The sequence below is a fragment of the Macaca thibetana genome, chromosome 4 (assembly GCF_024542745.1).
Source record: "Macaca thibetana thibetana isolate TM-01 chromosome 4, ASM2454274v1, whole genome shotgun sequence".
In the NCBI taxonomy this organism is placed as follows: Eukaryota; Metazoa; Chordata; class Mammalia; order Primates; family Cercopithecidae; genus Macaca; species Macaca thibetana.
This window is the reverse complement of record NC_065581.1, coordinates 141,813,780-141,825,915: the sequence shown is the minus strand read 5'-3', so window position 1 is coordinate 141,825,915 and position 12,136 is coordinate 141,813,780. Positions and strand designations below refer to the sequence as shown.

Below are 12,136 nucleotides of genomic sequence, written 5' to 3'. Positions count from 1 at the left end.
TTTATTGTCTAGTTAAATTCTATTTATGGATGATGTGGTGGAGCTATAATAGACACTGCTTGCTTCCAATTATGTGAAATTTTTGACAACTCATTAAAATTTCTCAAATAATTAAAACCTATTGAGAAAAAGGAGAAAAAAACTCACCTTAGAACATTAAGATTTTTTTTTTCCACATCTAATGGTTCTTTTAGTTGTTTCTGAGCTACTAAGTTCAATATAAATAACTCACAAAATAAGGCGAGGAAATCACTATTCATACTGACCACAAACGGTTTATTTTGGTTCCTTTGAATCCCTATTAATTAAGCAGAAAACCAACAGAAAATTTTGGCAAAAACAAAGCTTCTTTTAAAGCTTCTCTGGGGGGACCCAGGTTTGTGTGAGATAAGCTGTGCTTTCAGAGCCCCGATTGGAAAGACCCCCCAGGGAAACACCTAATCTCTGTCTCTGCCTCTGTAAGAAATGAGGACTCACCCACCTTGGACAGCTGGTTGTCCATTTCACTAAAGGATTTTCAGATTGACGTGTGCATAGGCATAAACGGGAGAATTAACGCAAAATCAAAAGAGCAAAGGGACTGAATTCGGACTCAAATTAGCATATTCATGCCTCATTCCTGTTACCCTAGGGAGAAATCTAGTTCCTCCCAGTTGAAGTGTTGATTTACAGACCCTGTACTGTAGGCTAGCATTTTCTTATCCCCCTCAGAAATGGCATCACAACACTTCGTAGTGAAGCAGCTGGACCCTTGGGCCCTAGGGAGCTTTTCATAATGGCAGACGGCCACCGAAGCTTCTTGGACAGAAACTACAAACTTTGGCAAGACTGTGCTCAAATACCAAGTTGTGAAACGACTTTCAACACAGCAATGCAACAATCAGCAACTGCCCTGGTAATCACTCTAAAATAAAAATCACCTGATACAACAGCTGCATTTGTTTGAGCGTCTCTTTGCTTAGAGCCCACAACCAGGAGATTTCATATGGAAGAAGAGTACCTCCTTGTCACCAGCCCTGTTTGGCAAGTTATATCTTAGCCAGCACAGTTTTTAGCTCAGGACGGAATAAGCTTCTTGCACCTGCTAGAGTTTAATTTGTTTGTCATCCTTATTTACAAGAAACAAAAGTCCCTTTGGTATGCTGATAATTAAAAACAAATGGAATCCACCAGTTGGAATGGCGCTGATGTCTGGTATCTGAGTTGGCACGGTCCTGCTATTCCTACCCTTGCCCAGACTCTGACCTTTCCCTGACCAGAACATTCAGCTCAACTGGACCCAAGCACATCTCTCACCCTCCCATCTGGCCCTTTTCCAGCCCTCCCCAAGCTGTGCTCTGTGCTTTTGCTTTTGACCCTGGTAGTTGCCAGGCAGACTATGTCTTTTTCTCAGGTATATCAGAGCTCATAATCTGCCTGACCCTGTTTTTTTTTTTTTTCCACAGGGAAAAACAGTCTCTTGGGGTCAAATAATGAGAGATAATGAGAGCCAGATTGTCAGAGTTCTTTACTTAATCTTCCTGTTCTTAGCTTGAAAGTCAAAAATTGTAATGCCAATATTTTTAAAGTACTGATTAGTATAGGCTACTACATTCTTCAATTGATGGCTAACAAATAAATTTAACCAAACTCTAGAACATACTTAACTTTAGACTATTGTATAGGACTAATCTTAAATACCCAACCGCAAAAAAAAAAAAAAAAAAAAAAAAATCAGAGGGATAAGCAGGTAAGCATTACACCTTTTCATTATTAACAACAACAACAAAATACTTTGAGGATCCTCTCATTTTCACATTTCTTGTGCTTTTTTGGTAGGTATTAGTGCTAAAATAGTCTACAGACTTTAAGTGGGTGAACATTGCAAACAGCTTCATAAAATTCATATGTATTTATATTCTAATTTGTAATGTTTTATGAAAGAGCATGATACAAATTCATCTTAAACCCTTAAAAAAATTCCGTTTTAGCCACCAGTAAATGATAAGGCCAGATCTTTTGGTTAGTGTCTATGTCTTTGTGTGTATGTTTCTTTTTTATTTTGGGTAGCTAATTTGTAGAAGTTCAGTTCCGTGGTAAGGCAAGATGATCTCGATGCTTTTTAAGAGACAATCATAAACTCCATAGAAATGCAATATTGAGTTAAAAATCTTCTTAAATATTATATTATCCATTTTTCCTAAAGGAAGAATTTATTATTTTAACTTTAATACAAGCATGTAATTTTGGAGCTGATAGGAATATAAGAGGTAACTACCCTGAACTTCTTTGTCCACGGATAAGAAAACATGCTCATAACAGTCCATGACAGACCAGGAAAAGAATGTAGTTATCTAATTGCTAAAACAGTACTCTTCCTTCAAAACTACACTGTTATGTCCGTCCCAGGTTCTGTGCAGACTGTAAACTCGTTCTCATGAGCCAAATTGTGCTGATAGAATTCTCCAAGCACATTGTCTGTGATCTACCTTCCAATAGTGTACTTACTTCTTTTTCATAATAAAAGTACTTTCATTTACCTATTAAAGTGAAGATTTGGCAAATTACCCAAAGTTGTAAAACTAATCTGATACTTATGCATTAAATCACAAAAGATATTTTATAATTCTAAAATATTAGTTTTATTTTCAAATTCAATTTAATTGTATGGACAATTTCCCCTTCTCCTGGGGCTACATAGCCATAGTAAGAACTGCAATCGCTTTCTCATAAGTGAACATTCACTATGGACACTGTGATGCGTAGCTTTGTGCACACTCTTCTGGCTTCCTTGTCCAGGTTTATTTTTCATGATTGCCAGACAGGGAAAGAAAATATATTTTGTACTCTAAGGAGTTAATTAAGTGCAGCTAAGAGAAGACAAAAGTAAAAGTTTATACAGTAGAGGATGACTAAATGAATTTGTGGGCTTTAAGAGCATTTTTATAAGGGGGTTCAGGATATTTAAACACATTTTAATGTATTTGATTACATTTTGACTTTTCAGCCTCACCATCAGCTAAATCCCTTGTCAGCCTATGATTCCAATCTTGCAATTTGTTTCCCAAAAACTGAAGGAGTTCTAGACAAATCAGTGTTATTATTCTGAATCACCCTTTTTAAAAACTCCTTTTGATTTTTTTTTTGTGCATGTCATATTGTTATGGGTTGAATTGTGTATCCCCAAAAATCTATGTTGAAGTCATTACCCCCAGAACCTAAGAATGTGACTTTATTTGGAAATAAGGTTTTTACAGAGACAATCCAAGTTTAAGTCATGAGGCTAGTCCCTAATCCAATAGGACTGATGTCGTTATAAAAAGGGAAATTTGGGCACAGAGAAGGATATGCACAGAGGGAATGCATATCCTGTGAAAAGACAGAGCCACAGCGAGAGCACCATTTGAAGATGAAGGCAGGAATTGGAGAACTTCATCTACAAGGCCCGAAAGCTTGCCCACAATCCTCCAGAGGCCAGGAGAGAGGCATAGAACAGATTCTCCATCACAGTCCTCAGAAAAAACTCATCCTGTGGAAACCTTGACTTTGGACTTCTAGTCTCAATATGGTAATATTAAGTCTAATGCTGGTAATAATAGTAATAATTAGACTTCCGTTGCAGCCATTGAACCAAGTTTCCACCTGGTTCCTTGACGACTGACCTCAGCTTAGCTTTTGTGTCTTCCCTGTTAGGTTTCATAGTCCACACCTGAACCACAAACCACTAACTCCTCTGAGGTCCTTCCAGAAAACTGCAGTCAGACCTACTCAACAACGGAGGTTGCCAAACCCCAAACTACGTCTCTCCTCCAGGACATCTCTGTGAAGTACTTACTACACGGTGGTATAGTTGTGTATTTACTTTTTCAAATGTATCATTAACTGGATCTTATTCATCATGGAATTTGTAGTGTCCAGTATGGTGTTTGGTACAAAGTAGGTACTGTGAATAAGTGAATGTGTATTCTCACCTAGTGGCTGTGGCCACTTTTTCCAAATTCACACTATCTGCCTGTCAGAATACACCCTATTCCCACTGTCTAGCCCACTCTGAAGCTGACCAAATGCTGTCTGTCCAGTATACATTTCTGTTAAGTAAACTTTTCCTTTTTTGAGGTCACTTGTTCACCCAACCACCTGACAATACAGGTGGATGTAGCAGAAACCTACTGTTCTGCCTGCCTACCAGGCCGTCCTGTGGTCTAGGAGCCTTCTCGGAAAAAGTTCACATATTTAGTTATATGTTTACCACCGGGTTCCTGCCTTTTCTGATTTGTTCTGTTCTACAAGTAAATTGACATGTTTATTAGTTAAATAGAAGCCCAAATCTTATCTAATATCACCAATAAAACTCACGATTGCAAAAAATAAGGCAATATACAATAAACAACTACATGGGGTGGGGAAAGCTAGAGGAAAATTAGAAATACATTACTGTTTTTCTCCAGATAATTGGATTGTGGGGGTCCGTTTCTTTTTTTTTTTTTTTTTTTTTTTTTTTTTTTTTTTTTTCATTTTCCAAATCATCCATATTTATCTGTATTATTATAATTTTTGTTGTTTCAGTGTGGGTGTTTTCAGATTATAAATTCAACTTAAATTACAATGGCTTAATTAAAGCTAAGTGGAAAGTTGTCTGTTGGAATGTCAAATGCAAAGTTTTCTGTAGGAATCCAGTAGAGATTAACAAAATAGAAGAATACTTCATTCACAAATTAAATCATTATTTCAATATTTATTGAGTGTGTTGGGTACTCTGTTAGATGTTAGAGTGATTTTTAATTTGATATAAGCACACACATTCAGAGCTGGGGAAAACCTGAGAGACTATGAGCCCGTATCCCTTTGTTCATGGATAAGGAAACAGAATCATAAAAGGGAGTGGCAAAGCTGACCTAGAACATACATGAAGACAAACATAGTTCCCTTCCTCAGTTACTTAGATTGACATACACCCACAATTAAAATATGTTGTCAAAGTACTTGGAAGAGCAAAAGGTGGGGTGTAACAGCATGGACAAAGTGCTTAAATGTCCCCAGTGAAGAACAGCAGTGAGGACTTCTTACAGGAACTGATATTCCATATAAGAATCAAAGAAATAAGCAGGCTTTTGCTGAGGGACTACACAGGAAGGGCCTGACGGCTGGAGAGAAGAAAGCATACAAAAGCGCACAGTTATGAGACAGTGACGATGCCTGCTTAGGGACTACTCAACAGCTCAGCCTGCCTGCAGTACAGGGGGCATCAGTGGGGTCTGTAGTGCTAAGGGTGGCAGGGAGGAGGAGGTTGTATCTGTGGGAAAGCTTGGTAAGGAGGTAGCAGAACAGGGAAGACGTGATAAACTACGAAGCTGGAACATTGTAGGGGTAGCAGTGATCATATGAGGAAGGTTTTATAAGCCAGGTTAGAAAATGTCACTTTTATCTCTTAGCACTGGGGCACCAACAAATGGATTTAAGCCCATAAGTGACTGGATTAGCATGGACCTGAGGGGTTAATGCTGGGAAATTAGTTAAGAAGTCACTGTCACAATTTAATTGAGAGATGATTGTGGAGAAGATAGCAGTTTGAGAAGAGAGAAAGTAGACTAAATTATAGTAAAGAGGAGCCAAATATATTGAGCTCTAATGTTGAGATACCAAGAGGTCTATGACAGGGACAAGCTTTGGCGTTGAAAGAGAACAAGAAGTCTATGGCAGGAACTAAAATTCAAATGCCTTCATAGATGAGGCAGGTAAATTAACATGTACCCCAATGGTGAAAGAGGGAGTGGTGGAGACTGTAGTAAACAGAGGGTGCAGGTTCTACTTAAAGGCATCCAGTTGCTCGTTATCGAAAACACTGGCTCGTCAAAAGAAACCACCGTGGGATATACTTGAACTCTAAGCCATGAGTTCAGCAGACAGTGATTCTAACTCTGGCTACTCATTTGAATCATTAGGGCTGCTATGTTCAAACCCCGGCATTACTTCCCAAACATTAATGGCCCCAGGATGGAGTCTGCACATGGATATATATTTTTAAAAGCTATCCTGGTGATCTAAACTGCAGTCGGGGTTGAGTACCACCCCTGGCAACAACAGCTCCTAGATATTTAGCCTGAATAATTTGGGTGGACAGTGATGTCAGTTATTAGGACAAAGAATACAGACAGGTGAAGACATTTTCTGCAATAGATGTTAATATGGGCTTGAATATATTAGATGAAAGAAGTCTTTTAGGCCGGGCGCGGTGGCTCAAGCCTGTAATCCCAGCACTTTGGGAGGCCGAGACGGGCGGATCACGAGGCCAGGAGATGGAGAGACGAGCCCGGCTAACACGGTGAAACCCCGTCTCTACTAAAAAATACAAAAAAACTAGCCGGGCGAGGTGGCGGGCGCCTGTAGTCCCAGCTACTCGGGAGGCTGAGGCAGGAGAATGGCGTAAACCCGGGAGGCGGAGCTTGCAGTGAGCTGAGATCCGGCCACTGCACTCCAGCCTGGGTGACAGAGCAAGACTCCGTCTCAAAAAAAAAAAAAAAAAAAGTTTTTTAGTTACCTGTGTAAAGTCAGGTGGGAATTTTATAAGAAGGCTCAGAGACTTTTTATATTCTATACCTTCAGACTTTTCAAATATCAAAATTAATGAACCACATGGGCTCCTAAATTAGTTGATGGCTTAAATGAAATACTAAGGGATTATCCAATTAAGAAAAAACTCAGGATATTCAAGACATTCTTAAGATTTTGTTTAAGATATGTGCACATTAAAGATGCATTTTTAATGAGGAATTTATAATATCTTAAGGGAATGATGACACTACATTGGTCATACATAAACTGTGTCCTATTGTCAATGTGACTAAGCTCTTCACATATAGTAAGAAAAGCAAAACAAAAACAAAACAAAATTTTAAAACCACCAAAAAAACAAAAGAACTCATCTTGCTGCCTAAGGAAAAAGCAAAAATAGTAGTTATTCTGACTTGTTCTGATCTCCCAAATAATGAAATTTTGAAATTTCAGAAATTTTCATAAACCTGTGATCCATAAGCATAGTAACTTTACGTTTTACTTTTGCTATGTTGATATCTGAAGATATGCAAAAGTCTTTGTGATAATGCTATTTTTCTACCATGACTGTAAACTTGGTAATATTTGCCATTTTGTGATTTCTGTCTTTAAATACTTTTATCTTTCTATTCACAAACATAAAAATTGCTCAACATCAGTAATCATCAGAGAAATGCAACTCACAGCCACAGTGAGATATCATCTTACACATTCAGAATTATTACTATTAAAAAGTCAAAAAAACCGATGTCATGGATGCATAAAATAGGGAACACTTATACATTGTTAGTTGCAATGTAAATTTGTTCAACTTCTATGGAAAACAGTACAGGGCTATCTCAAAGAACTAAATATAAAACTACCCTTTGACCCAGCAATGCCACTATGAGGTATCTGCTCAAAGGAAAAAAAAAATCGTTATATAAAACAGACACCTGTACTCACATGTTGATCACAGCACTATTCACAGTAGCAAAGTCATGGAACCAACCTAAGCATCCATCAGTGGATGATTGGGTAAAGAAAATATGATATATATATATACCATGGAATACTGAAATACTATGCAGTCATTAAAAAAGGAATGGAATTATGTCCTCTGGAGCAACATGGATAGAGTGGGAGGCCATTATCCTAAGTGAACTAACTCAGAAATAGAAAATCAAATCAAATATTGCATGTTCTCACTTACAATGGGTACACATGGAAATAAAGATGGAAATAACAGACACTAGGGATCCCAAAATGGGGGAGATTAGAATGGGGACTGAGGCTTGAAAAATTACCTATTGAGTATTATGCTGAATATTTGGGTGATGGTTGTACTAGAAGAGCTCAATTCCCATCATTATGCAACATACCCAAGTAACAAACATGTGCATGTATCTCTTGAATTTAAAACGTTTTCTTAAAACTTGTATTTTTGTATTTAATTATCAGTCCCTCTAAACTCTGACTGGCATGCATGCTTGTCAAGATTCCTTTCTAAATGGTGCCTTTAATTAATCCTTTGACTCCAGGATGCTGTTTAAGTAATTAGATCTGGTGATTTGAAGTTTATTTATTGAAAAGACAGTGTAATAGGCTAAATTATAGCCCTCTAAAACATGGCTACATCCTACTTTCTGGAATCTGTGAATGTTTTATACATATATACACACACATAAATATATAATATATATATAATAGATATATGTGTGTGTGTCCATATATATATATATATATATATATATATATATATATTTGCAACATGATTTTGCAACATGATTAAGTCAAGGATCTTGAGATGGTGAGATTATCTTGGGTTATTCAGGTGGGCCCAGTTTTTGGTAATTTGTTACAGCAGCCATAGAAAACTAGTACACCTATGACAAGCCATCTGACCTGTCTACCGAGATAGGTACTGCCACATCTCATTTCTCAGTTGTGTTAAGACTGAAAATAGTGGAAAGGAGATTTAAAGGTGCATACAGTCTATACATCTTTTATATGGTGTCTGCTCTACAGGTAAGCTATTAGAATTAGGTAAGCCCACACCAGGCTACATGGCACACAGACTGATGGGAAGGGAACAGAGATGGTATCTAGGAACTGGTAGATATGTGCAAATGCAAGCAGATCAGTGAGGTCAACCAGCAGGAAGCGAGGTCCTAACCACAGGGTTTCAGAGACAAATTCTGGATCCTATGGCTATGAACAAATTCTGGTGCTACAGTCTCAGCAGGCACCAAAGAACAAAAAGGAAAAAGAAAATTGGATATAGGATGTAGTGGAAAAACCACATGTTCTTATGTTAGAGATAACAGGCAAAAATGTCGCTCTACAAATTACTAAACTTGACATAATGATTGAGTCCAGCTAAACCTACGTATTCTTAGTTTAAATGGAATTATATCTACGATGCTAGATTGTTCTATGAAGATTAAGTGAAATATTAGACATAAAAAATTATATACAGTATTTGGTCCATAGTAGATAAACACTCATACAATATTAATTTTTTAAGAAGGGAACCACAAATATAGAACTGACAGGGCAGTAAAAGTAGTTTAGTGTTGTGTTACAGGAACTTGGGATGACATATCTTATATTTGTTCAGCCTATGATCAGACAGATATCAAATGATACTAAAGATAGAGAAAAAAAGGAATTCAGATAACAAACCTACAAGAGACCTCACTTATCCAATTAGAGGTGGTTAAGATGATTCATTAATTAGCTGATAGTTACTGTTTAAAATTAGTCAATAATTCTTTCAAGAATTTCATATATACATTTCATAATTATTTAATCCTTATGACAACCCTATTATACCCATTTTACAGATGAGGAAATAAAGGCAAAGAAAGATTAATTATCTTGCCCGAAGACAGATAGCCAGAAGTTATCAAATTTGGATTCTAACCCAGATAATTTAATTAAAGACCTTCTAAAAGTAAGAAAAGTTATGGTAATATCACCCTTTATGAAAATCATACCCTGTGCTCTTAGTTTATTTATTTATTAGAATATCTGAGTATTTACCATGGGTAAAGGAAATGTTCTTTAATAATCATGACTGGAACCTTTTATGTATGACAAATAGCGGTCTCTCTAATTCTCTGCAATTAGTCTGTATCTATCTTCTTATTTAAAACACCTGTGGGCAGAGTTATTTATGATTACAAAGGATCCTCAGACTGTTGACAGCTAGAGAAGACTGGTTAACATTTCTTATCATTTAACATGTGGACCTACATCTAACCATGGGTATCCATTGTTGGATATAGCTTTAAATATGATTGTATTCTGCAAGATCATTTTGACCTACAAAAACTTTAATTTGAAACCATCACCCTAATGTGGAATCTTGTGCGTTCATGTAGGTAACTTGTACTAGAGCGCTCTGCTTGGTACTCACAACTATTCCATTGCTGTTAACTCATTCTGCCTGTTCCCCAGGACCATTTATATGAGTCACAATTTAGTTAATGATATTTGGTAACCCAAAAAATTCTTCTAAGCAAATGCAATGTTCCGCTATATTACTATATACGTTCAATACAAGGTCACACATACATACAGTATTCTGATTATATTTATAAAATAAAATAAATTTCTACCTCTTTTATGAGGAAAAAATCCAAGGTTAATTTAGTTCAAGGTAAACCTTAACTAACATGTCAAAACTTATGCCCTAAAACCATAATAAGTACTCATTGCCTGGTTATCATTTAAAAGGCTTATTCTTTAGCTCCATACACTGCTGCATTCTTCCCTGAGGAAAATATCAAACAAAATAAACAGAGGGACAAAGTAGAAATAAGTTAGCTTGATATGATAAATTAAAATTTCTTAATGTGGATGCCTATAAAAGTAACTAATTTTTATAGAAAAGGAGTCAGAATTGAAACTCATTTTTTGACACTATGAAATCAATTAGTTAGCATATTAATATAGAATTGTTTTAGGAATATATATCTGTGGGATTACATACTCTGTGTGGGGGTTGTTTTTTGTGGGTTTTTTTTTTTTTTTTTTTTTTGTATCCCACTTGATGGGTAAATTATATAGGTGTAAACTCCAAGGCTCTCCCAATGAGTTCCATGCTACTAAAAACTTTTAGAATATCATATTGTCCCTTAAAGGAGAAAAAAATATATAGAGAAATAGAATGTGATCTAGCTTCCACCATAAAGAAAATCTTTTGTCTCCCCACAAACACACCACTTCGAGCATAATGAATCTTTACACTCAAGTATTTATTGACTCCTTTATAATCATCACAGACTACTACTACCTTTCAAATACCATATCTTTTCTTCTAAGGGTTGAAAACGCTGTGATAATAATTTAAATTCCTAACTATCTATCACATACAACCATAACTGACATGGAATATGGCATGCAGAAAACAGTATTTATCTATATACAAGAGCAGTTGCAAAACAAAACATTTATTTTCACTGAACTATTTGAGAATAAAAAGCAAGCATTAGTTTACCTCATTTACAGATAGGAAACTAAGCAATAAAGTGAAATCTTTTGTTCATATTCACACAGAAAAACTGTGGAAAAAATAAACTATATCTGATTTCCAGCTCAATGTGGAACAACTGAAGCTCTACTTTCACTTTCTTGAGAAATAGTTACTTTTACAAAACATATTTGGTCTACTCAAGAAATATATTCAGATTAATAATCTCCAGCTCAGTCTTCGAAAAATTTATTTTAAACTTCAGCCAAATTCACTGTTTTAATTATGGAAGACTTGCTAGTTTAATAAACCTACTCTACAGCCCACTGCTCAAAGTCTTTGACATCAGAATTCTAATATAGCCAGGTCCAAAATGCAAATGGTGCCATCTGCATTACCACCTCCACTCCAGCAGCACTGTTATTAAATTAATAGCACAGTCTGCAAGAAAAAAACAGCAGGGACCCAAATGATGTGGAACCAGTTGAGTTTCTGTTTAACCTTCAGCAGATAGAAACACAGAGCCAGTTCAGTCATGGTTCGCTTAGTCAATCCGTACTCAAGAGCTGTGTCCAACTTCTATGACCAAAGGAATTAAGAACCAAAAAAAAGAAAGAAAACAGTAAGAAGACATTAGCTGCCTAAGTACAAATATAAATAGGCTTCAACTGAGTGAGCTTCAATGTTCTGATTGTTGAAGAATTGGCTGACCAATCTAGAATGAATTCAAACATTAGGATTAAAGACATAATATCTGTAGAATGATTTGAGCCCTTCACAAAAAGGAAGTACATGAAGTATATTTTAAAAACAACAGCAACAACATGGCATTGTATTAATATAAACTCACATGCTAGTATAATTTAATTGGTACTTTTGTTATTTGAAAATTTACTATCTGCAACTGTAGCATTTACTACAGATAATTTTGCATTAGCTGGTTTATGACACAGCAAACACTGGATAAAATTCCATTTTTATCTCAGAAACAAATTATCTTATTTTCTGTCTGGATTACACAAATATAGTTATTATGAAATCTTTATTTTTGCCCTGGCTCATTCAAAATCACGTGAAACTAACCATTGGGAAAACTTGGGCATGCTTAGAGAATATATTTTCGAATGTCTTGCTTCCTATTAGTTTCTT

The 12,136-nt window shown here is 36.1% G+C and overlaps 1 protein-coding gene across 23 annotated transcripts in view; it reads right to left on the bottom strand.

Annotated features, from left to right (window-relative positions):
• Window positions 1-12,136, bottom strand: part of TRDN (triadin) — a 407,680-nt gene that overhangs the window by 292,083 nt on the left and 103,461 nt on the right. The gene's annotated exons all lie outside the window — the stretch shown is intronic.